This window comes from Agelaius phoeniceus, chromosome Z, assembly GCF_051311805.1.
Source record: "Agelaius phoeniceus isolate bAgePho1 chromosome Z, bAgePho1.hap1, whole genome shotgun sequence".
Lineage (NCBI taxonomy): Eukaryota > Metazoa > Chordata > Aves > Passeriformes > Icteridae > Agelaius > Agelaius phoeniceus.
In genome coordinates this window covers 78,887,371-78,915,148 of record NC_135303.1, presented here as the reverse complement: position 1 = coordinate 78,915,148, position 27,778 = coordinate 78,887,371, and the positions used below count along the sequence as shown (strand labels likewise).

General features: G+C 38.8%; 1 long non-coding RNA gene across 1 annotated transcript in view; it reads left to right on the top strand.

Moving 5' to 3' along the window:
* Positions 1-1,505: 1,505 nt before the first annotated feature.
* Positions 1,506-27,778, top strand: part of LOC143692284 (uncharacterized) — a 140,331-nt gene continuing 114,058 nt past the window's right edge. Inside the window, exon 1 of the long non-coding RNA XR_013180163.1 lies at positions 1,506-1,614. This is a non-coding gene — a long non-coding RNA (uncharacterized LOC143692284). The remainder of the gene's footprint in view (positions 1,615-27,778) is intronic.

Here is a 27,778-nt window from a genome sequence, read left to right as displayed (position 1 = left end):
GGGGAGGGAACTCTCACACAGACTTGGAATCATAGACTCATTTAGGCTGGAAAAGGCCTTTAAGATCATTTACTCCAACTGTTAACCTTACATTGGCATGGCCCACTAGGCCGTGTTCCCGAGTGCTATGTCTACACATCTGTTAAATACCTCCAGAAATGGTGACTCTGCCACTTCCCTAGGCAGCCTGTTTCCATGCTTAATAACAATTTCTGTGTAGAAATATTTCCTAATGTCCAATCTAAGCCTCCCAGCTTTAGGCTGTGTCCTCTTATTCTATCACTGGTTTCCTGGGAGAAGAGACCAACCCCACCTGGCCATAGTCTCCTTTCTGGCAGTGGTGGAGAGTGATAAGGTCTCCCCTGAGCCTCCTTTTCTCCAGGATAAACACCCCCAGCTCCCTCAGCTGCTCCTCACAGCACTTGTGCCCCAGCCCCTGCCCCAGCTCCATTGCCCTTCTCTGGACTCTCTCCAGCCCCTCAGTGCCTTTCCTGCAGTGAGGGCCCAGAGCTGGACACAGCACTGGAGGTGAGGCCTCAGCAGTGCCCAGCACAGGGGGACAATCCCTGCCCTGGCCCTGCTGGCCACAGCATTGCTGATCCAGGCCAGGATGCCATTGGCCTTCTTGGCCACCTGGGCACAGCCTGGCTCATGTCCAGCTGCTCTCACCAGCACCCCCAGGTCCTTTCCAGCCACTCTGCCCCAGCCTGTGGCACTGCCTGGGGCTGTTGTGACCCAAGGGCAGGACCTGGCACTTGGCCTTGTTGAACCTCACACCATCGGCCTCAGCCCATGATCCAGCCTGTCCAGATCCCTCTGCAGAGCTTTCCTGCCCTCCAGCAGATCAACACCCACTCAACTCATTGTCATCTTTAGAACTGGTGCTAGACAAAGAGGACAGGCATTTTGCTAATGGATTTAATAAATATTTCCTGGCAGAAGAACTAGTGGGTCCCATTCCTGACTCTCGACTCTTTAACTAAAAGATTTTGCATGTGCACTTGGAAGAAAGACCCAGGCTTCTTTCTTGCCAAGGAGTACTTCAGCAAGTGTGATTTTTTTTCTTAAAATCTTGGATATTCTGGAACTTATTAAAAAAATTACCCCTACCTGATATACGAGAAATATATTTTGTTTTGTCTAACCCTTTAAAAAAAACCTCTTCTATTTTGTCCATCTGTTAAAATTCAGCCTAAGGCAGATTCCTGGCACAGGCAAAATATAAAATTTAAAATCTGTGGGTTTGTGTAGCTGGCAAGATTTCTTCCCCCTTTTTTCAGCAAATCAAATGGATTTCACTGTTAGACTATCTTATTAAAAGAAAGAGGTGTTAATCCCATTTGCAACATGATTATGTTGTCACTACTGTTGTCTGATAAAAGGCCAGCAGCATGTTTTCTGGCGAGAGAAAAAGTAAGAAAGAACATGATAGCAGTGCTAAGTTGGACCTCCACTTTTATTTTCTCAGCCACCTGCCGCTTCAGATCTATATAAGGAATATGCCTGCCCTGCAGCCAGCAGAGAAGTACAGAGGGAGTCAAGCTATCCACACAGTTGGGCTTGTTTATATCAAGCAATCTGGTAGCAGCAGCATGGAGCCCTATGTGAGTCAAGGTAATCGGGTGAGAAATGAGAGCTGATTAGCTTATGCACTGATGCTTTTAGAACCCTTCCAATGTTTCTGCTATCTCTTTTAAAAGGGGTTTATGCATTCCTGTACTAATCAAGTATTAGTCATACTTTCAAAGGAGAGGCTATTATACTTGACAAATTAAATTTACAATTTACTAAATTTTTCAGATGTGCTTTGTTAAAATACTTTAAATTTCTTGCTTTCTGTGTTCAAGCATTCAAGGACTAAAATCTTTACAGTATTTGTGTTTCATATACTATAAGTATCTGGGCTGTGCAAGCAGAAAAGATATTATTTATTTACAATGATCATGCATTTTTTCCCATGTTTCTCAGTTTCTAAGTCACTGAAGAATTTACCCTTATCCTAATCAACTCTACTTTATAGAGATACTTTTTCATTAACAGAGAGACAGATTGTCTTTTCCTCAGCAGTGCAGCCCACTCCAAGCAGATGACTAAAGAACCATGGAGAGCATATGCTCGGCTATGACAGTGAATGCTACACAAGCATTTTTCCTGCTGTTGTGAAATGTGGCTGTTAACATCTCTCCATTTTTCTCAGTACACTCAAAGACTTATTCAGTTGCTAATGCTGTTTGAGTCATGGAATATCTTTGCCTACCACATGGAAACAGGAGGAAAAACATGGAACATATGCTTTTATAAGGAGGCTCTAAAAGCATATACAAAAGCAATGGTGGAATTCTAGTAATACCCATAGAACTATGGAAAAAAATTTCACAGGGAAAAAATATCATTACCCTTTTCCTCTGACTTTTAGAGCTCAAATAATATATACACTGTTTGAAATTTAGTTTATGGAAACAATCTAACAGATTAGAAATTCTGCTTTTAATTACTGAAGGATTTATATTATCATGCCTTTAAAAGAGTCTGTCTTTAAAAATGTAGGTCCATTCACTTTGCATCAAGACTTGTATATTTGTGATTACGGGGAGCCATGTATGATTTAGGACTACGTATTTAGAAATGCTGACTGAACAGATAGTATCTCAGAAAACAGTAGAAACTCGTCATTTTAAGTTGTGAATATGGGTAAACAGGCAGTTGATAATCCTCAAGGATGCACCTTATTAATACAGAAGTCATGCAGACTATGTATTGTGAGCACTGAGAGATGACATTTTTCTGTATTACTCACACAATCCTGTGATCCCTGGAAAAAAGGCAAAGACATGGTTGACTGTAAAAATTAGAACAGGTCTGCATGTCATCTAAGGACAGAAAATAACTTGACAACATTTTTACCCATCTTTTAGAATTCTGTTTTGATAAATTTCATTTATTTCCACTGTTTAAGTGAGATCCCACTTTTCAGTTCTGTAGGATGGACTGCATCTGTGTTCTATATAGGTCTGATAATCTTTCCTGAGAAAATCTGTGTGGTTCTCTGACCCCAAGTCTAACAGAACAAAGACATCAGAAGTAAATCACCTTTGTGGGGTGCAATGGGCATCAAGGCAGCTGTTTGACCACTGACCTGTTTGATAGAGCTTTTTGTACTGCAAATGTTCTTCAGCTTTTATCATATGATGCCTTGATCCATGGTCATTGAGATAAAAAGTGATTTTTTTTTGGTGAAACTCTGAAAGAGAGTGCAGTCATGCAGGTCACCTCACTTTCAGTCATAAATCAAACAAAGCATTCCGTGACAAAAATAAAAAAAAATCTCATACTGCTCAAGATTATTTACCCTGCTTATACAAGATAATCAATTCCAACCTCAGAGGGAGGTCACTGCCTGTGGTCATACTTTTAAAGATATTATACTGGCGTCTTGCAGGAGCATGTAACACTGCAGAGCTTGCAGGATTATTTCTGTAACATTTAGAATAAGCAATAGAGCCCATTTTAACCATGTTATTTTAAAACTAATTTTTGCAACCTAATAAATGATTAAAGCCTAATCTATCTGCACTGGTAGGCACTTTCCTGAAACTTTTAGGTGGCTATCACATACTAATTTGCCTACCTACAGTGTTTCTGTGTGATTCAGCAAAATAATTAAGCTTATGTAGTTGTGTACATTTCACAGAGATCATGCACATTTTCAGGATTTGATATACACCTCATTAACTGGGGAACTGAGATCCAAATATTAGTGTTAGAGGGTTGCACCCATCCCTATGTATCTTGGATTTGAGTTAGTCTTCTGAGCACAGACACTTTGGCATAGCTTTCCCCACAGGATCAATCTTAGAAAGATGTCCTAGGGTGACTTTATGTGAAAAAGCTGCAATGTAAGAATTTCTATTCAACAAAAAAAAAGAAAATCAAACCAGGAGCCCTTTTTCAGAAAATTACAATCACATCAAGATATGGTGAAATCTAAGCAGGACATTCAATGCCAGGGAGTTCTTTTTCAGAAGATTCATCTTGCTATTCCTGTTCCCCAAACTGGTGTTTTCTAAAGCCTCAGAGGTGCAATGATGGACATAAAAATATTTCACTTTTTGTACTTTTTCCAGTACAAAAGAGATAGTTTTCTGAATTTAGTCTGAGTTTTATTTCAGATAAATACACAGTGCTTTGCCTGTTTATCACAGTAACCCATGTCTGTATACTCTATTGGACAGACTTTTCTTCAGTCTTCTGCTTTCTAAAATTCCTTCCAAAAATGCCTTCCAAAATTTCATAATTTCATTCAGAGTGTGCTAAACTGTAGTTTTAATATAAATTAATATTCCACTTTTAAGAGCATTAATAGAAATGTTTGAAAATGAGGACTGCACTTTTCCTTTTCAGAACAGGGCTACTCATGTAGTTTACATATCTTGTCTCAGGTAACCTAATGGCAGCTAATAAACTGACAAAGCTGTTGATAGCAATCAATTGATGAATTCACTGCTGAGATTTTAAATTTTCGCTATTCTCAACTAATTTGGCACACCTCACTGGCTGATCTGAAAGCTTCATATGATTATGTACTAAACAGTAAAATTTTAAGATTATTCTAAGTGCACCAACCACAAATCCAGAGTTTCTCTTTCACAACTTATAGTATTAAACATGCAATATTTTTTTCTAAAATTTAAAAATTAATAGAATTAATGGTCTATTTTTAATACATATAGCTGCAGAATCTAATTCTGACATTTTCATGTCATTTCAATGCTATATTTTCAATTTCTTCTCTAAGGCATGTGTTTCACTTACATTTTGAAAAGTAGGGAGTCAAACTCAAGTGGCTAGTAAATACTATGTGCTAAATTCTATAAATAAACTATGAGGATGAAAATATTTGTGCTAGTAATCTTCCATGCAAATTAAATTTAATCTAGGCAGAATAACCCCCTCTAAAACTCTGCAGAGAAGTACTGAAGTCTTTAAGTTTTAGCCTTTACTAATGAGATTGAAAGGGGTTTTTTTTTGTTTCTTTGTTTTACAGTAGATAATTTAAGTGTTGCGGAATTTTTTGTTTTAAGGATTATAACATTTGCATCATTCAGTTGTAGTAGCATTAATAGGTCTTCCTTTTAAAGCTGCCACATAGAAGTCTCCTGTGATGAAAAAAAGCCCTACAACTTTCAATCCTACTTGACTGAAATTATGCCAAAATATGAAGAAAATCCCCTAAAATCTTTCTTCTGTCTTATCCAATAAGTCTCAAATCACAGTTCAGTGGGTTCCTTGTCCTCACATCAGTGATAGCAGAACATGAATGATTATTATAGGATCAGTGAAGGGCTCAGTGTACAGCCTTATGTATGTTCACAGCATTTTGTATGTTCTTTGATATAATGAAACTGGATGTAGCTGAGGGCGTTTCCTTGAGAATGAGCTCCTCCAGAATGACTGACCAGGGCTGTATGGCTGAGGTCTCTCATAGACTGAATAAATCATTTAGCTTTTCCCAGGCCTCTCTCTGGCAAAGTATTTTCTGGAGGATAAATGGAAGCTGATGTGCCAGTTGGCATTGAGATTCCGAAATGAATAAAACACTACCTGGTGTTCTTTAACATCTTCTAGTCTGTTTTATCAACTGCCAGAAAACATTTCAAATTAGCATGTCACACTCTATAGACAACTGAGAGACAAATTCTCTCAAACACAGTATATTAGGCTAAATAATGTAACATATTGTTTGAAAAATCAATAGATCAAAGTAAGTGGGTTTGATGTCTCACAGATCCAAACAAAAAGTACATTATAAATCAAATTAAGCACTGAAACTCTGTGAGAAAAGTCCACCACATAACAGTAATTACTCATTTACTTGCTTTATCCTCCCTTGCCAGTATTTCCTATTTGAAGATTATACCATCAGGAGATAATGCTGATGGTTGTTTTCAAAGGCTTTTTGTCATAACTACTTTCTAAATCTAAGCAAATCATAAAACTCACAGGAAATAACAGCAGCACCTTTCTAAAGTCTAAGAAAAAAAAAGACAATTTATAGGTATACTATTTTTCAATGAAGTGTGCACTCTTCTTATGCCAGAGGTATTCAAGATTGACCGCATAATTTTAAAAATTGCAATATTTAAAAAATATTTTTGAAACATAAGAAAATTGCAGTGTCATCTGCATTTCACCAGACATGCCTCTTGAGAGGGGGTTGAATTCACCATCATGGATGTTCACCAACAGAAGATTTCCTTTCTCCTAAATTAAAGTCTCTTCCTTTTTCATTCTCTAAGTAAGGTTTTTTCTTCAGAACTACCTCACTGAGGATGACTACACCCAGTGATGAGATCTTTGATGAGGAAGTGATTTCTGTGCTGATCTTGGACTACTGTCAAGAAAGCTTTTTGAATTTCCTAGGTATGAAATTAATTGAGTTGTAAAAATCCACAGGAAAGCTAGTAATAAAACAGTTGAGAATATGGAGATTAAATTAATTAAAAGAAAGGCTTGAGCTTCCACTCTTCAGTATCTTCACTTCAATGGAAAATTAGCCTGGTCTTCTTGGAAGTATAATACTAGAAGGTCAGTGTATGAAATAAGGGCCTAATTCTGTGAATAATAATGGGACACAGATATATTTTTCTCCCCTTGGAATGACAGCTCAAATCAGAGACTTTCAGCTTCTTCTTTCCAGCTTAATAAATCTTAAATATTTTTTTGGAAAGTAGGAGCTGCTATCCGCCTTTGCAGGCATGGAGTAGATCTAATAGAGTTAAACACCTCATCAGGCTAAAAAAATTATTTGACTGAGATTTGATGTTATTATAAAAAGTGGACATGACCCCATTTGCTGACAAGTTATACCTAGAAACAAATTTAGTTGATGGAAGATGAAACATGATTGCTTTCCAAGAATGAATACATGCTGTTGAAGCTCTTGAGCTGAGTAGAATTCAAGAACTGCTAAGATCTATTAGACAGATCTGTATTTTTAGAATCTGGCCAGCTTCTGCAGCCAGTCAGGCACAGAAGGGGCATTGCCTGGAGCAGCATGGGAGATTTAAATGTCTCCAGGGAGCACAAGGAACAGGAGCTGGCAAATAGGACTTGGTGTGACAGAAGAATGGGACATGGCAGTGTGCATGGCAGTTCACACAGGCAGGGGGAGCAGGAAAACCACAGCCACCCTCCCAAGCTCCTGAGTGGGGTGTTTGGATTTTTTTCTAACTTGCCCAACTTGAACTGCCCACAGTTGAAAGCCTTTCTGGTAGGAGCATGACAACCCAGACAAAGCTCCCCAAGAAGGACGCAGCTTTCTGGTCTCTGGCTGTAGGGAGTGCCTGAGCCTGGTGTTAGTACCAGGAGCTGTTAGAAGACACAGGAAAAGACAGCTGTGGGCAGTGTGAATGGGTTGATGATCTGCTCTGTCTGTGTCAGAGCTTAAAGAGGAGGTGGACAGGCTGAGCAGTATCATGGAGTGCAAAAGGGAGGTAGGCTGCTGGGGTCAAACTCTTCCATCCCTGAGACAACTCATTGGATGGAAAATCAGCAGGCATTGGAGGAACCTCACCCCTCAGTAAGAAAAAGGAGATCTAAAAGATGGTAGAGAATGGAAATGGGTCCCTGCTAAGGGAGGTAGAAGAATCCCCTCCAAGCCTCTCTCTGCTTCCCAGGTGCCCTTACAGAACAGGTATGAAGCCCTGTATCTTGAGCTTCAGGCAGATGACAGTGAAAAAGGAGGTGTATCTGTAGAGTCCACCTGATCAAAACAGTCAACCAGACAGAACACAATTTTAAAAAGAAATTATATTTCTATTAAAATAGAAAGAAGGGTGGTTGCAGTGGTGGACTTACTTCTGAGGGGGACACAGGGCCCTGTATGCCAACCAGACCCATCCCACAGGGACGTCTGCTGCTTCCTGGGGCCTGGACAAGTGATATTACCAGGAGACTCCCCCAACCAATGTGGCCCACTGATTACTACTCACTGCTGGTTGTCCAGGTCAGCAGTAATGAGGTTGATAAGCCAAGCACCAAGGTAATCAAAAAGGACCTTAAGGCAGTGGGTCACCTGTTTGAAGGGACAGGAGCACAGGTGGTCTTCTCCTCAATTCCGTCAATAGCAGGGATGAACCCCAAAGAGAACAGGAAAACCCACATGATCAATAAGTGGCTTAAAGGCTGGTGCCACAAGTTGAATTTTGAGGGTTTGTTCATGGGGGCAGTTTATATGGCACCAGGCCTGGTGGAGGCAAGATGGGGTTCACTTATCTAAAAAAGGAAAAAGGATTCTCGCCCATGAGTTGGCAGGGCTGCTTGAGAGAGTTTTAAATTGTGTTTGAAGGGGGAAGCAGATGAGACCAGTCTCAGGGATAGCATGCCAGAATCAGGGGTGAAATCATCAGCCCAGCTGAAGTGCATGTACATTAATGCACAAGGTGTGGGAAACAAACAGGAGGAGCAACAGGAGAATTATGACATAGTCTCCATCACAGAAACATGGTGAGATAACTCACATGACTGGAGTGGTGCAATGGATGGCTACTTGCTCTTCAGAAGGGGCAGGCAAGGAAGGAGAGGTGATGGGGGTTTGATATATTGGGGAGACTTTTGGCAGTATAGAGCTTGAGCATAGTGATGATATGGTTGAGTGCTTCTGGGTGAGGATCAGGGAGAAGGTAGTGTGGCAGATACCTGGGTCGGAGGCCTGCTCAGGATGCTGACTCAGAAAGTGCCTTGTGGAGCAGCCTTTAAAAACAAAAGGGCCACTGAATGCTGGACATATTTCAAGAAAGAAATCTTGATAGTGCAGAAACAGGCTGTCCCTACGTCCCAGAAAATGAGCCAGTGAGGAACACCAGCCTGGCTGAGCAGGGACCCTGCGCAGGAACACAGGTAAAAAACAAGGGTGTATCTCCTTTGGAAAAAGTAGCAGGCAGTATGGGAAGTATTTCAGGATGTGGCCATGCAAAAAGAAAATTAGAGAAGCGAAAGCTTACACTTAATCTGGCCACTTCTGTAAAAAATAATAAGTGTTTTTATAAATACATTAATAACAAACTGAGGGGCAAGGAAACTTTATTCATTGTTGGATGTGGGGGGAAATATATACTGAAGATGAAGTAAAAGGCTGAGGTACTTAAATCCTTCTTTTCATCAGTCTCCAGCTGTAAGACTGATGATCCTTAGGACAATTGGCCTCTTGAGCTGGTAGACAGGGGCAAGGAGCAGAATGGACCCTCTGTAATCCAGAAGGAAGCTAGTGACCTTCTGAACTCCTTAGGTGCTCACAAGCCTATGGGACCAGACAGGATTTATGCTAGGGTAATGAGGGAGCTGGCACAATAACTTACCAAGCCACTGTCTGTAATTTGTCATGAGTCCTGGCTAACCTAGGAGGTCCCAATTGACTGAAGGTTGGCCGGTGTGACATCCACCCACAAAAAGGGCCAGAAGTAGGATCCAGGGAACAGCTTGACCTCAGTGCTGGGGAAGGTTATGAAACAGATCACCCTGAGTGCAATCACACAGCAGATGCAGGGCACTGGGGGGATCAGGTGACCCACCTGGTGGATGCAGGAAAGGCTGTGGATGTTGTCTACCTGCACTTCAGCAAGGCCTTTGACACTGTCTCCCACAGCATTCCCCTGGAAAAGCTGCAGCCCACAGCTTGGGCAGGAGCACTCTTTGCTGGGTTAGGAACGGGCTGGATGGTCAGGCCCAGAGAGTGGTGGTAAATGGTGCTGCACCCAGCTGGTGGCCAGTCACAGTGGTGTCCCTCAGGGGTCTGTGCTGGGGCCAGTTCTGTTCAATATCTTTATTGATTGTATGGATGTGGGTACTGAATTTACTATTAGCAAATCCATGAGTGATCTCCAAGTTGGGCAGCATTGTTGATTCTGCTGGAGAGTAGGGAATCCCTGTGCCCAGGTGGCCAAGAAGGCCAATGGCATCCTGGCCTGGATCAGCAATGCTGTGGCCAGCAGGGCCAGGGCAGGGATTGTCCCCCTGTGCTGGGCACTGCTGAGGCCTCACCTCCAGTGCTGGGTCCAGCTCTGGGCCCTCACTGCAGACATTGAGGTGACATTGAGGTGCTGGAGCAAATCCAGAGAACTGTGGTCTTTATTACTGAATATCAACATACTCCTAGAGAGATTTTAACTAAGAATCATTGCTTTGTTGTAAATCAAAATTATAGACAATAAAATTATAGTTTCATATCGTGATATCACTTATACTGTTGACAGTGTAAGTGATAGTTCAGAGTCCAATGTGAAGCACACTAAAGGCTCAGAAGAATGAGGACAACAGAAGTTCAAAGAATGTTTTTAAAGTAGAACCCACTTTGGTTTAAGCTCAGTTTGAAATCATAGAATATGAATAAAAAATTGAGCTGGAAGAATTATCCTTCTAAAATTTTGCTGCTTTCACTTTACTCTAGCCTTGTTTTGTTTAGGAAGCAATACATAATGTGAACTGGTTTGGGATAGTAACATATACCATGTGATTAACTTTAGATTTATTTAATAAACACACTGAGTATGGAAACTAATTACAGATGTTGTAAGGGGAAAGGAGAATTTGTAAAGAGACTATGTTTCTGTTTTAAGTTACTAAAAATTAGCATGTTGAAGGACACTTGCACTTTTATTTTTTTGTAACTCCCCTTTATTCCCATACATTAATGTGCAATTCAAGTCTTGGACATTACCAGCTCAGGTATAACCCTAAAATACTGTCTGGTTGTAGCATCTTTTGTTCATCTTGCCATGCTTACCAAATAGAGTAGATTAAGTTAATGGAGCTGTTCACAGGATTTTATTCAAGGGACAGCAAAATACAGCTACATTTTTGGTATGACACATTTTTTCCATTCTTATCCATAATTCATTTGTGCAAGTGGGCTTTTTTTACATTCTAATAAACAACATGAAAGAAAGAGCTATTCTCATGGCATTTGCACAACAACAAAGAAGTGTTGAAATGTGTACAGTAGCCCTTTCTTGTGATAAGTTTAGGCTGATTTCTCTGATTAAGGTGTTTAGTCACCCAGTGAACACAATTATTTAATGTTACAGCAGTCTTGGGGTTTTTTTTATTGTCTAGAAAATCAAAATATGAATAAAAATATTTTATCAGGATACCATTTGAATTGGGGATTATTTTTAATTGTTTTTGTACATTTCACCAGGGAAAATGACAAGGTCTGCATTGTCCAGGAATTCTTTCCCATCTAAAAAGTGAAGTTCATACAAAACAAAAGCAAGAAAAGAAAGCAGCTACTACATTGCAGAAATAAACCTATGTTGAATCCAAACCACTGAATCATTTTGCAAAAAAAATTGTTGTAAATAAATTTCAAAATCAACTGTTTACTAACATTTTCAGAGTAGCTATTCAAAGCTTTCTTCTAGGAATATTGACTGCCATATCTAAGATTTTTTTGGGAAGGGGGTGGGGGGGGTCTTTTTGTAATTGTGCTGCATCTGATGCACCATTTTTAACAAAACTAAGTAAACCTAAAGAGAACAGAAACATCCTTAAGCAGCATGAATCAAGAGGGATATATTGGTACACTAGGTGATGTACCAAGTACAGTCCTAGAGACCACTAAATAATGAATGCATAGTACATCTGCTACCTCCCAGTGGTTAGGAATGGGAAGTGTCTCACTTATGAGCATTGACATGAAGGTATGCTTCAGAATCAAGGGCTAACAAATTATTTGAATTTGATAATATTTATAAAAGCACTACTTTTATTTTTACTGTAGTTGATAGGACTTGAAGATAAGGAGGTGGGAATACTTCTTTATTGCAAGATCTATTACTAAAAATTAATATATCGATCTGTTTAAATGCAAATAACTAAAGGCAATCTGTCTATTTCCACTTGCTTAATGGAAATTGCCTTCAAATTCAGCAATTATATTTTGCTCTCCATCTCCAGTCCTCACCTGCCCTTCAACCTCTCATGAAAACTGGAAGAGTTTAATGACTTCAGGGTCATGAAAGCAATTAGAAGTATTGAAACCAGTGGCTCTTTTAATTACTTGGAGCTACTTGATCACCCACCATTCTTTTTTTCTTCTCAGAAGTTCTTGGGAGGTATTCACTGACTCAAAGAATCACAGAATAAGCTGAGTTTCTGGGGACCCAAGGGGATCACCAAATCCAACTCCTGCTCCTTCAAAGAACCATCCCCAAGGGTCACATGTGGTGCCTGAGTGTTGTACAAACACTTCTTGAGCTCTGTCAGGCTGGTGCTGTGACCAGTGCCCTGGAGAGCCTGTTCCAGTGCCCAAACACCATCTGGGGGAAGACTTTTCCTGATGCCCAGCCTAAACCTCCCCCATCTCAGCTTCAGGCCCTTCCTTTGGGTCCTGTCACTGGGCACCAGAGAGAAGAGATCAGTGTCTGCCCCTCCTCTTCCCCTCCCAAGTTGTAACTGCAACAGTCTCCCCTCAATCTTCTCCAGGCTGAACAGACCTCAGCTGTTGTCATATTGCTTCCTCTCAAGGCCCTTCACCTTCTTTGTTGCCCTCCTTTGGACAATCTCTAACAGCTTTATACCTTTTATATATTGTGGCACCCAGAAGTGCCCCCAGCACTGGAGGTGAGGCTGCCCCAGTGCAGAGCAGAGCAGGACAATCCCCTCCCTTGCCTGGCTGGTGATGCTGTCCCTGATGCCCCCAGGACACGCTTGGCCCTCCTGGCTGCCAGGGCACTGCTGGCTCATGTTCAACTTGCCATGGACCAGAGCCCCAGGGCCCTTTCCATGGCACTGCTGTGCAGCCTCTCATCCCCCAGTCTGTCTGTACATCCAGGGCTGCCCCATCCCAGGTGCAGAATCCAGCCATTGCCCTTGTTGAACTTCATACAGTTGGTGAATCCCACCTCCTCTAATTTGTTGAGGTTTCTCTGCAGGGCCTCTCTACCCTTGAGGGAGTCAACAGTTCCTTTCAAAAATCTTTGAGAGAAGTTTTGCAGTGACATCAGCCAGTTCTTTGAGGATTCTTGGATGCATCCCATCAGGATGGGACCCATAGATTTGCAGGGATACAGCTGCAGCTGCTGTATCAGGACCCATATATCAGGACCCATAGATTTGTAGGGATACAGCTGCAGCAGCTGATTCTCCATAATTTCAGTATCAACTGGGAGTTGATCATTCTCACAGGCATGATCCTCCACCTCAGGGCACTGAGACCCCCCTGTTCCATCATTCATGTTGAAGACAGAGGCAAAGAATACGTTAGGAGAAGGACTGGGATGTTTATCAAAGTGTGCTTGCCATTTGCATTGTCACAGTGGAAACTGAATGTCCAGATGCAGAAGGAAAAAGTGTTAGTGATTTGTAAATAAACAGAAATGTCTATGTTCAATGTAAAATTATTTTAGATCATAAAGATCCAGATGTGGCCATAATAACGTTTTCATTACACTATTGAAACTTAGGTGTTCAGTAGATGTTGAAATGCAATTTCTGGATGCTCAAGAAATTTCCCTAGCCTCAAGTCAATTCCTGGTATTAACATGTAATGTTGCATAAACAAGCCTGTCTCACACAGCTGATCATTTTAGCACAGGAATAATGCATCAATTGTTACTGTGGATAAACAAAATTCCACTTTGCTTTTTTTGTCAACTTTATGAATACTAAACATACAGGATTTAGCTTAGTTGAAATGAGTCTTTGAGATACAGCAATAAATTACTTCTATTGTGCACTACTTCTAGTACCATGCTTCTTTCTGAATGTCCCTTTAATTTCCACCTTTGGCATGAGAAAGTGATTACATGACAACTTCCAGTGTGGCCTTGAGTTAAGGTTTGGGCCTGTTTAGCTATGGTTAGCTAACTTCTGTTTGGGCCCAACTTGGATTTATTTGGGGCCCATCCCCACCCCCCACCCCAGTTTGTTCTGTTTTCTTTTCCTCTTTTTGTGCTTTTGGGGGGTTTTATTTGTCTGAAGATTTTTGTCCAGAAAGCTACAAAGGCAGATTAAAAGATACAATTTAAAACTGTCACAGGCAGGTTCACTTTGGTGCCTCTATAAAAGCAAGATATCTGAACATAGTTTTTTAGGCTCAATAAATAATAAATTAATAAAAGTAACTTAAAAACTAATAAAAACCAAATTATTTCTGCTTGTGCTTACTATTGCAGTTACAGTGCTTGCAGTAAATAATTTTGTGGTGGGTGTCTGCCTGATACTCAAAAAATAAACATGAGAAGTAGAACATTACATAAATGAGAAAAAAAACATAGTATTTCCTGATTTTTTTCAGGCCCAGGTTGCAGTCTTGAAAACATTTGAGAATTAATCTTATAGTATGTTCACCTTCTGCCACTTTTCTCTGTACTAGAAGCTGTATGTGAGATATGTAAATACCAGCCTCTTTTAATTGAATAATTATTCTTCAAATGCAACATAATATCATGAGCTGAGTATTTATGTTATAATACCTCTTCCCTTTCTAACACACAGATTTTTATAATTTGTGAACTTGCTTATACTAATTTCCAGAGGGAAAATCTTGTCTGCCTTCTGTGCTTGGAACGTATTGTGCATGACATTAATATTCTTAAAAGATCGTTAATTAACAGTGAAAAATATCTTGAAACACATGCAGGAATAGCATCTGACAAGTCAACATTTCACAGTTTGAGGATAAAAACATATCCAAATCACAGAAACTATTATGGTAGACTAAAATAATAAGCAAATTAAGGTCTTGAGCATTGCACATTAGAACTGAGGAGAATGTTTGATTGTTTGTATAACATTTATCCAAAACTTCACTGAATCAAACAAATGCTATTAGTGAAATAGTGCACAAAAAACCAAATTAACTTATGGAAGAACAAACCAACGGACAGACTTTTTTACTGCATGAACACAGAATGGCAAATTCAGAGAAATTAATATTCTTATGAGAAGGTGTTAGTGAGACAGTAATATCCCTAAAAATTTTTGCTTTGATGTCTTTCTCTGCTAATCCAGACTTCATGCATTCTTGCTATTCTTACCACTTTAGCTTGAGTGCCTTCAAGTAATGCATTAAGGAAATTGATTACCATCTCTTACATGCTTATCCTTTCATTTTTTTCCCCTGAGAGGGAAGTTCATGCAGTTAGAAACTGTCTTCTGTATTTTCATGTATGCTTGATGTGCACAAACAGAGATATCAATCTGATTGATCTATATGTCAGTCCATTTGATAGGAAGCCAGATTGTGGGAGCACATTTTTGCAGTTGGAAAAGGAAATTGAGAGGTTTGTGACAGTCAGTAGTTCCCATGGTCCTCTCCTCTGTAGTCATGGAGCAGTCTGTGGGAGTGCATTATCCTTTGAAAACACAAACAAGTTCTGCCTTTAATTCTAGCATTTCATTGGGCTGTCAGAATGAAACTGTTGAGCATGGTCCTTATGCGGACCTCGTGAGAATAAGTGTAAAGCAGTGAAATTCAAAAAAATTCAAAGTTGCAAATACGACTTAGAGGTCAGTGCCCAAATGGGGATATTTGATAAAACTTATGACTTTTTTTGTCTTCTAGATGCTGGGAACTTAATTTAAATGTATCTGTATTGATTTCTAGATCTGTAATTCTAAATCAGAGTATAGACATGCAGCTGGGATTCATGCATTTAAATAGAGGATTAATTCATTTACTATTAGGAGTATATTTTGCTACTCAATTGAAATACTAATTATGTAAAATCATTGTAAGTTTTAAGTTCTTATACTTTGTGAATGTAGAGCAAGAAGTTTGTATCTTCAGTACTTCTATAACTTTTAAGCCATTTCTATTTCCCCAAGTACATCTCCCCATTTCTATTCTGCCCTGAAACATAAGGCTAGAAATTCCTCATACTCTGGTGTAATTGTCCCAATCATTGTTGCCTAATGAAACTAGTTAAAATAAATGAAGTTAAAATACAAATCTTTTCTACCTGATTTTTTTTCTTTTTTTTTTTTTTTAGAGTGGAGGAAACAGATGGAAGTGATTGATTGTTATCATCCTGTTCTTACACTGTTAATATTGTACGAAGATATATTTTATGTAAGAGCCGAAATGAGGGAAGCGGGAGTCCAGGTGGCTCTCCAAAATGCAGTTTATTCCATCCAAGAGGTTACAGCAGTCCAGGGTTGTGGGCAACAGAGCCTGTGCCTACAGCTGTCAGCTCCAGCTGCAGGCAGGCCTGGAGACCCTTTGGTTTTGGTTACAATGCATTATAGACTTTTCTTTGCTCAGCATCTTAATACAGTAGAACCAATCTATACCCTAACTGTTATCTATAGCCTATCATAACTACTATAATTACCATATTAATGATACTATTCTCCAATCACTAAAAGTTAGTACATTACAGTTTAAGCCAGAAGTTGTTTTTTCAGTTTTCTTGCAGTGGAAAATTCTGAGACCTTTTTTCTACTTGCAACATTTGCTGACTTGTTTGCCTGTGTTATCTTTCTGCTTGGTAAAAACATCTTCTTGTTTGAGGTGGGTTTAGCCTTTGCTCTAAGTCATAAACACCTCTTCTGATTAACATCCCCTTTACCTCCTTGGTCATCCAGTAAGACGGGCTCATCAGTTCTTTTCTTCTATATCAAAACTTGCTTCCATCTCTATTCCTTCTTCAGACTCTACGTTTAAAAGTCTTTCTGCTAAGCATACATATCTCTGAGACTTTCTTGTCAAACTTTCATCCTTCCCAACAATTTTATACCTATTAGACCCTCATCTCTATTTCAGTGTACCTACATGCTGACTGTCACGACAATATAAATATAAAAACCTGAAAATACAACTCATAAAACTGGTAAAAGCACATGAATTACCTGAAGTAATACATTGTGTTTAATTTTTTATTTTCAAATCAATGTCTTCCCATCACATTTATGATCATAACTTTAAATAATTAAAACATTTTCGTTTCAACCTGATGTATATATTGAAATGCCAAAAAGTAAGAGTGAATAGTATTCAATAGCAAACACCTCTTAAGAAATGCATTAAGTTATAGTTGGAGGCAACCTTTCCCTGAAGTACGCCATAACAATAAAGATGAAAGGTGTTAAGCCTGATGGGATTATTTTTTGCCGAGGCAGAAATTGGCAGAAGATGTAAACCATTTATACCATGTGTAGAGATACAGCCTACAATAGGATCATGCCCTCAGTGCAATCCTTCTTTTGTGTTTTATTGTATTTTCCTTTCTGGTGTGTTGGACTTCTACATTTAGGTGACCACTGGGATTCTTGTTCAGTCAGGCTGAATTCACAGAATCACACAATGGGTAAGGTTGGAAGGGACCACCGTGGGTCATCTTGTCCAACCTCCCTGCTCATCCCAGAGCACATGGCACAGGGTTGTGTCCAGACAGTTCTTGTATATCCTCCATGAGGGAAACTCCAAACCTTACTGGACAAACTGTTCCAGAGCTCAGTCAATGCACAATAAAGTTCTTCCTCACATTCAGGTGAAACAGCCTGTCCATCACTTTCTGCCTGTTGCCTCTTGTCCTATTGCTCAGCACTACCTATTTGCAGACACTGATGAGGTCCCCTCGCAGTTGTCTCTTCTCAAGGTTGAACAGGCTGGACTCTCTCAGCCTTTCCTTTTAAGAGAGATGCTCACTCCCCTAAATTTGTTCTGTCCTTCACTTTTGCCACTGATGATTTGGTAGACCTCTTGTCTTTACTTCTTCTTGTTAGTTTAGGTCATGGAGACTTATTTTGTTTAGCCAGTCCTATTATGGAAGGTTTTTCTTCTCTTTGACCATCCTTTTTGCCTCTCTGTCTTAGTTTTTCTGTTCTATTGTAATATTCTTCAGACTGAAGAACCAATCCACAGGCACTGTTTGCGGGTGCTATGCAGATTTATATCATACCATAATGATGTTTTCTGTTCTATTTTTTATTCCTTCCTTGATTAGTCATAACGGGTTTTTTTTGCTTTTACGCTTCTGCTGCACACTGAGCTGATTTCTTTATGAACTCTTCAAAAAATTACTTTCTTTAGTAAGCCTTTAATTATTCAAAAAATTATTTTCTGAGTGGTTTCAGCAATCTAATAAACTATCACTGGGTCATACCCTAGCTTGCCATTGCCATGGACACACATAAATTTTTAAAAACTGTGTCCCTGGTGATACACTTATTTACTAAATGGACTACCTTGCCATGCTTTAACAGGGAGACTGTTAGAGCTCCACCCCTTAAAAGAGTAATGGCAGGGAAAATGGTACAATCATGGTAAATTGGATATTGATCAGTGAAGCTCAGATCCTTTTCCTTAATCAGGAAACTGCTCTCTGATGATCCTTAGCAAGTAACTGCCTGTCAGTCATGATTAGAGAGAGGAGATTTCCTCCTTTCCTCCCATACCAGCCCAAAGCCCCACCCTTATGTAACGCTTGGTCTCAATGATTTGCAGCTGCAAATTGCAATGGAGAACAGGTAACTCCAGATGTAAACACAAAACACAGTTATTGCAGAAAAGAAATTTACAGCTAAAGGAGCCAGAAATAATAAATCCTTCTTTACAGAGAAGAGGCTTCATGAATCCTCTTTTACTGACTGCTGTATGTCCTATTTTTGAAACCAAACTGTTCCTTGTTTATGATGAAATGAAATAATTTGATAGACAGATGACAGGCATGCTGTGTACCAGAGGAGCAGCTGTTTGCAGTATCATTAAAAATTCTGGCAAACCCAAGGATATTGAAAGCAGCTGCAAGACACTTCCCAAAGTAATGTTACTATGTTTCTACATTGATTCTTGGGAGTGCTATTAAATTTCTTAATAGTAAATCTTTGAACTCTATTTCAAGGCAGCTGAATTAGACTCCTATTTCTTAACAGACTGGTAAGAAAATCTTCATTTTTCTGTGAATTTAGAAAATTATACCAAGTCACAAATATTTATTAGTGACTCAAATATAGTATCCCAATATCTAAAAAAAAAAAAAAAAAAAGAAACCCAAACCAAACAAAAAATCCCACAAAAAATCTAGTGTGAACTTTAGAGCTTTAGTACTTTTTGGTTTTTCTCATTAATAACTGTGGGAACTCAGCACATCGCTCCCGATGTCCAGAGCTGCCGAGAGAACCCTTGGGGGTCTTGGAAATCCTGGAATGTTGCCAAGAGTGCTTGGTGGTTTGATTTTGATCCGTCCACAGAAGTGACAGCAGTTTGAGGACATGAGAATCACTTTAGAGTGAAGGGTGTAAAAGGGACACATTTATAGGGTGAAATATAAACTTCAAGGTTTTTGGTACAGAGGGGTTATGGAGACAAGATGGAGGGATCAGGGCGTGTCTCGTCCTTCTTCTTTCTTCTTCTTGTCCTCCATCTCCTGTGATGATGTTGGCACTTGGGGATTGGTTTATGGTGAGGGTGCACTTGCTAACATGGGTGAAAAGTATTGGAAAATAAAGGTAAATATCATGTATGTAGATTTTAGTATAAGAAGACATGACCGCCCCTTGGGTGGTCAGAGTGCCCTTGGCTGCCTTGCAGATCAGACCTCTGTTGGGCAGACAGAAAATTTTGTAGATAAGAAACAATAAACAATCTGAAGATCGAAAAGCTGAAGAGTCCAGACTCGTCCTTTGCATCGCGTGCCACCCAAGAACCACCCTACCTGTGTCCGGGCAGAGACAGACAGCCGAACCGGACAAATAACAAAATGGACAGATAATTTGTGTGCTTGATTCCTTGAGGTGCCTGTATGACTGGTAGAAGGGTATCTTTGCTGCTTTGTTAAAAAATTAATTGTGTGCTTAAAGCCTCACTGTGAAACAAAAGTTAATGAACAGACTCTAAATATTCCAAAAGGAAAAGTCACTTAAATATTGCATATACATGGAAACTATGTATTGCTAAAAGGATAAATACAAATGGGAAGTCTAGTTTGATACATCTAGAATTATCTTTACATCTTTCAAGAAAAATAAAAGCAGATGCTGAAATACTCCTCTTCCAGGTCCCTAGTCAAGATAGCTTGAACCAATAGCTTGAACTCTGATCTGTTGTTTTTTGTTGGTTTTTTTTTTTCATGTGTTCTGTTGGCTATTTTTCCCCCAGAGTTTTATGCTTTGCTGTAGTTGGGATGTAGGTCAGTAAGGCTGTGGTCAGAATGCCCTTAATTCAACTTGTACTTGGCTCATTTTACCTTTCAACTTATGCCTTCTGCCAAGCCAGCTTGGCATCACATTAACTGCCCTTCCATGACAGCCTCGACGTTGGTTCACTTCTGCTTGCAGCAGGTTGTACAAGGCTGAAGAGGTCTGACTTTGAAAAACTAATTCTTTCCATGGATGGCATGTTGCACTTGCAAATTATTGTATTCATAATTATTCATGGTGTTATACTTGCCAGCTGTCTATACAACTTAACAAATTATTGCGCCTGTGAAATCTCTTCTTAAGAGAGCGCCTGCAAAGCACAACTCTGATCTTTATCATCATCTCCAATCCTCCTCGTTTTCTTTCTCCTTTTCACTTCATGGAATTTTTCTTCACTTCTTTCACCCTTTAAGTGGATCTCTGGTTTGTCTAGGTTCTCTTAGATATGTTCTGGTTCGCATTCCAAAGAGAGTCTGGGTAATCAGCTTACACTACATCTCTACTGTGTAGACAACAAAGGAAAGGAGAGACAAAGTCCCCACTTCAAATTTATAGCTAAATGTCCTTTCCAAAAATAATTATTCCAAAAATAATAATTATTTATCCATAATAAATGGATAAATAATTTGATTTTGAACATTTCTCTCTGCTGGTTCACAGTGTTACTTTTCTGGATTTTTATATCAAGGAGGTATAGTAGTCTGTTTTGCGTGGTGATTACTCAGAATCCACATGAAAGCTTCCAAATCCACCTTTTTCTGAAGGCTTTTTTCTAAGGCTTGCAGACCTTGTTGCAATGTGAATGAGATAAGTGAGACAGTTGGAAGTACCCCAATACAGTTTAACAGCTTTTGCTCTGCTGTGAGACTGTAACAGTCCACCTCTACTAAGAAGATAAATTATAATGTAAACCTGTTACCATGTGAATAAAAGACCACTTGAGTTAAAGTCACAATGTCTAGCTATCCCATAATCCTATGCTTAGTTAATATGACCTACAGAATGACCTGTGGTGGAGTCCCACAGCTACTGTGGAAGAGAATAGCTTAGCTTCTGGTGGTTTTCCTTTTTCCAAAATGCTCGCCTGCTTCAAAATTATATTTAGGACGGCATCAAGCTGCTGACCAGTACAGAGTACAAACTCTGCCCAGACTGTAAACTCATAAATCCATGAAAAGCAGAATTTAAATTCTTGATACAGTTTAATGTACTAATTAAAATTTTTTCATAGAAAACAGTTTTAAATAGACAAACAGTAGATAAGGAACTGCTTCACAGTAAGTTCTTTAAATCAGCTGCTATAGAAATACTGTATAAATAAAATCAACCTATTGGATTCCTGTGTTAGATAACTTCTAAACAGCACATAAGAAATGAGGGAGAAAATGTTTTGTTCATGTGATGTATGCAATGTTTGGCTTTGAAAAACAGCAAGGGAAAAAAAAGGTAAAACCTTCCTCTCTTTCCAAAGTGAACATGTGGATGTAGACAATTCTTGCTGTAATGAAGGAGTTTAAAAGCTCCTCAGATTACTTAAATAACATGGGAGGAAAAAAAAAAGAAAAATCTTCTTTTCAGTTTTTTGGCATAAGAACTGTGTTTGAAGGAAAATCCTGGATGAGCATCACCAGAGGTGTTACTAAAGGAGCATCAGCCACTGTACAGGCAAGAGACTGAAGTCATAATTTTGCTAAATTTGTTTCTGGATTCAGTGGTTTAAAGTAACTGACAGTTCCATGGCTTCTGGCAAAACACATTATTTAGTGCAACTTCTTTTTGATGCTGTTTTCAAATGAGCAACAGCATCAAACTGACTACCAAAAGTTGGCAGAGCTTTTGCATATCTCTCCCTCTTACACTATGACAACAGGCTTTTTAAAGTAGTTTCAAGGAAGTCCATTTACATCTTGTAGAAAGCAAGAGAAATTCTTCTTTTGCTACTATGCAGATAAATGCTGCTCATGGTCCGAAGTATAATCAGTATTATCCCCAACCTATCTAGTCAATGCAGCTTCTGGTGACCTGGAATTCAGGTAGAGAAAAAGTCAGTCATGCTAACCAAGATAGATAACCTGTACAAAGAACACCTCCTACACCTCCCATACAACTCCCAACAGGTTGTCTGTCCTGGTTGCAGACCTCCAGGCATGGCCTTCATACTCTCCACTTTTGAATTGCAAATCTCAATTTCTTTTGCATTATAGCAGTAATATCTTCACAACTTTTTCAACCTTCTGGTCCATGCACTGAGAAGCACTTGCAATTTAAGCCAAAAGGATTGGTTTGAGGTATTAACCAGACCACTGTGCCTGTTTGACACTTGCTAATGAAAATTGAAGATACAGCATTTTTGTTTATATGGGGATCCCTAAAATAAAATAAAATTTGATTGAAAATTACATGTGGGCATATTGGACCCTACTTGTCCAAGCAGAACTATCTTCAGAGCTGGATCACCTTGCTCGAAGCCTTGCCCATGGGAGATTTGATAATCTCCAAGGGACAGAAATTACAGAAATCTTCGGGTACACTTTTCTAACTTTTAGGCTATCATCCTAGTGAAAAACTTGTTTTTCTGATACCCAAGCTGAGCTTTCCAAGCAACAGTTTGTGCCCATCATCCTCTTTTAGCTCATCTGGCATTATCAAGACATTGTCTCTGACATCTTTGCAAGTATCTTTAAAGTAGATTCAGGAAACTGTATAATTTACAATAAACCAAAATCCTAAAGAGTTATATGTAATCTCACATCCAATGAGAATTGCAGAAAGAAAAAAAGAAAAATTATAAGTGTGCAAAGATGCTTCATTATTTTTAAAGATAACTACATTGATGAGATTTTTGTTCAAAGGGATATCTGCAACACCATATAGACATTCCTTTGTTTCATGGAACTAAAATTAATTGTTATGTAACTACAGCTAAAAATAGAGAAATATTATTCCTTAAATTTTGACTTTCAGTACAGGTTGGTTTTTCATTTATTTTATTCACAGCAATCATGTATTATGTAAGCTAACATATGATAAGGAATATTTTCAGTGTACTGTACCTAATGGCATGTTCCTGAGCAAAGGGGATTAAGGTGTAAAATTGAGACCAAAGTTAAAAGAAAGTGACTGCTCTGAATGCTATTTAAAGGAATTTAGAGAAATGAAGGCAACTCAACATTTCATATTGCTGAGTGCTGAGGATGCTATTTTTAGTGTGCTCTGGTGAATTGGTGTGAAACTCATAGCAGCTGATACTAATTGTAATGAAAGATACTTGTAAAGTGGTGTGGAATACAGCTGTGTGTGCAATTCACTGTCTAAATGTATGCAGAATGGAGAAGAGTCACCTCAGGGAAAGTGTGAAGTAAATGCTGTTCATGAAGAATAAAAATACTCAGCCCTTGGAAGGCAGATGAATGACCTCAGTGAGTTAAATATATATAACAGCATAGAAATCAGTGTTTAAAGAAATGGCTGTTGCTATTTGCAGACTAGAAAACCACAAAGTATAATGGCATTAAGCCATTTGAACATACATCCAACTCTAAGACCTTTACTTGATTTTTCTAAAATAGGTTTCTTTTAGAGATTTTGCTTGAATGAACTCTAAAACGTTATTATTTGTTTTATCAGGTTTTGATTGGGATTTTTTTGAGTATTGCCTTTGGCACATATTTCAACAAAGTGCTAGTAGAGCAAAACTTCCATGTATTCAAAGCCCCCAAAAGGAATTATTTAAATTTTAGTTAGAATTTACTTTTGTACTCTGCTGCAAATCTTAAAAGTGAAATATAAGATACCATGTTTTTCTAAAAGCCTGTAACTTCTGCAGCTACAATAATGAAAGTAATGATCAGCTTTGATTACAGCTTCCTTTCATGACAATGATTTATCATAAAATCACAGTATGAAATCTCTGCATAGTTTAAACTGGGTCTGATAAGATCCAAGAACTCTCTTATTCAGGCAAAGAGTGCTTAAAAAGAGGAAAATTTTAAAAAGATACACTAGTTGCCTAAAGTTTACATTTCCAGTTACAAGAAAGCACAGCTGAAAATCAGAACAAAATTTCCCACTGAAAATTTTTATACTTTGTTCATTTTGCACTGACTGATTTTCAAGAGCCAAGTATTTTGGGAATTAAATGTGTGTAAGTGCAGTATAGGATAAAAAAGTGACTCCAAAGCAGTGAGCTATCTAGCAGCACATGAGGCCACATCTTTAAGATCTTTCCAAATACATGAAAATGACAATGAAGGCAGCACTACTGGCTTATTGCCTTCTCCTGCAACAAGCATTTAAGTTCAAAATCCTGCCAGCTGCAGACTCACAGAGGACCCTTATAGTACACCAAGAGGGAATGTGATCCTTCTGGAAAGAACTGGCACACTTACTGCATATACCACACAATGCATAAACACAGATAAAAAGCAAAACAAGACAGAATCATAGTGGATTATTTTCTTGCACTGAGGATGAATAGATGCCTATGAGAGGATGAACTGTAACTTGGGGCTGGAGAATAATCTGAGTGAGGCAGGACCTGCCTGAGTCTATCTGAGGTGAACAGTAGGTGGTTTGGCTTTTAATGAGGTAAAGACCTGTTTGGTTAGGTATGATAAGAAACGTTAACTTGGAAATTTGGGATGAGGTGGAGGAAACCAAGGTAGTCCTAACTGGTTAAACTAATGTATTGAAAATCTGAATGGTCTCTATGAAAAGACACTGTTAATTTTCTAGAACATGTAACCCTGGAAGGTCCTCTAGGCTCCTGCCCATGGATACTGATAAAACAAAGCTGAAATACTGCTGCTGTACAAACTGAAGCGGTATCTTGTTATCTCACAACTCAGTTGTTGTTTTAGTGTGTGGAACTCACCTGCAGAGTTTTCCAATTTCCAATTAAGTTTCTATGTGTTAGAAAAACTTTGATGGAGAACAAATAAAGAACTTTTAATCATAGGTATTGCTCATGAATATACTTGTGTGTCTAGGCAGCAAGTCTGCCATAACCCAAATGCATTGGGTTGGCTTGCATATATGTTCTTCCATGTTGGTTGGGAGTTTTTTGTCTGGTTCATTGGTTGGGGTTTTTGGGTAGTTGTTGGTGGTGATGGTGGTGTTTTTATTTACTTTAATGGTTTAATCTCCTAAATTATCCTGAAGACAAATTTCCATAGTAAATCAGTGGTGGTTAGTGACACATCTGCAATCTGAAAAAAGATTTATTGTATAGGTCTTTTTCCTGATAAAGTTCTAACAAGAGAGAAATTGTTAAATCAAATCAAATCATGAACTTCATTAATTATCTGAGAAGAGTAAAACAGACTAATTCCTGTGCAAATCCCAGAATGGAGTGGATGGGGAAACATAGTCAAATTTATAGTCTGTGAGAAAGAACATTGAATTGCAAAATAGGGATCAAAGGATGAGCTTAAGAGTGTTACTGCTGAAGCAAAAATAAGTTCAACTTTATTTGTTAGATATTGTTTGGGGAGCTATTTTAGTAAACGTAAGCAAATGTCATTACAACACTGTTATAACTTTATTCTGTTCTTTGTTTTTTGACTAGACGTGCTCTATGCATTTGTAACTTGTTATAAAAGGACAAGGAGTTCTAAATCCCACTGAGACCCTCTTCACTGGTACTGCTAACACAATTGGAGTCTTGTACTGTAAAGATGGTAAAGATGAAGCAGCAACAAATGACTAGGCTTAAGGAACAGGATGGTAAAAATGTACAGCCAAGTTGGGTAAGAATATCTTGCAATTTCCCGCTGGATTATTGCAGGTGTCTACTAGAAAAGGGAAAGGCATCTCACATTTGATCACTTCAAAAACAAAGTGCTTTTCAGTGTCTATTCAAACTCAACACAGTGGGTATTTGGATGTATTCAATTTGCCTGGGCTTTGAAGTCTCTTCTTCAAAAGCAGTGAATTGCAGACTTCTAAAATACTGCCACAGATTACACAGATTAATAGCCCACTTCATATGGCTTTGGCAATGTTGAGAAATCCTGCTGGAAAAAGTAACACTTCAGGATCTATATTCTGTAAAACAAGTTGGGCTTTATTACTTGTCATGTCTGATACAGAACACAAAGATGGGGAGAAGGAAAGACAGTGAAAGATGTGCTTCCTTCAGCAGCAACTGATCCTGGCTGTAATTCCTTTTCTGTGAAGGCTGGATATCCTGCTATGTCTGACAACATCTCAGACTTGCTGATGGGAGGCAGCTGCTGACACCTGCAGCCTCTGTAGGCAGCAGGTCTATCTGGGCTATGACCTGGGGCATGGGGCATGCTGGATGTGATCAGGGTGCAAAAGCAGCAGAAATTAAAAGGAAGGGTTTGTTAGAGCTGCTATTGAAACCATGAGCGACTGTGCTCCAAAAGTACAGAAAGAAATCCATAAGCTTTGAAGATCCAGGTTTTCCTGTATTCCCTGGAGTTGCCAGATGTCACTGTGGCTTGGGAGTTTTGTTAGTTTTCTCTTAGAATTGCAGAATAGTCTTAAAATGCCATGCCACTGCATTCCAGATTGGTGGCTCTAGAGCAAGAACCAAGAACACACAATTTTTGCCCATTCCAGTTTTGTTAAAAATAATTAGGGGGTTTTCCATTTGAGAGCTCAGTACAGCATGTTTCAGAATGGATATATTCCCAGTTAACCAATTAATATGTGTCTGTAGTGGATCTCTGAGATCAGCTAGAAACAGTCAGCAGTCTGTAATCTATGTTAATTTCAGGTTGAAATATTCTCAGAAGGGAATCATATGTTGGTTTCCATGGGCCTGTGGACAAGAAGGCTCCTGATTCCTGCAGATACTTGCTCAATAAAGTGCAGCCTTTTTGCAATGCCACCTGCAAGGAAGAAAGTTGTGAGCTGGGGCAAATTTTTTTCTGAAAAAGGGAAAGTCCTTTTTCATGTGATAAGATTCTTAGAAGTTAAAGCATTTGGATCAGCTTTACAGATTCAGCCTGAGTCATGAGGAATATGTGTCTGACAGGACAGAAGAAAGCTGTGAAGTCAATTTAATTTGACACCTGTGAAATTTTGTTCACAAATCTTGAACACAATAATTTAAAACAAACCCTCCAAAACAAAATTTATACCATGCAGAATGAAGTGTATAATTTTCATTCTGAGAAGAAATGCTTTAAAAATGAGTAATTCAAATTATGGCTGTCAGTAATTATAAGATGAAAACACACCATTTTTTAATAGCTTGGGTATTCTTCTCATAATAGATAATTTGGTTGGTATTTGAGGTCCTTCATGTCCTGCATGTCAGAGAGACTTCCTTTGTCATGATCCAGAATATTCATGCTTCCATCTAGACCAAACTTTCTCCACAGATTTCATTGAGTATGTGACATATGAAATGGAAACTTAACTATTAAAGCTATGTAAATTAAATGTAGAGTATGTAGCATGATTATGAAGCTCTCAGACGCAAAATGGTTCAATATTAGCTGTAGCAATAAAAATATGTTTTAACCCACAATGTTTTACTTAAGCAAATTTTAGAGGTTCTGACTTGTCTACATTACTTGAGTAATGATTTTCAATGATTTTCCAGTGTGTGTTGGGTCCTAGTTTTATATCTCATAATTGGGTAAGGACAAAAGATCATAAGATACAT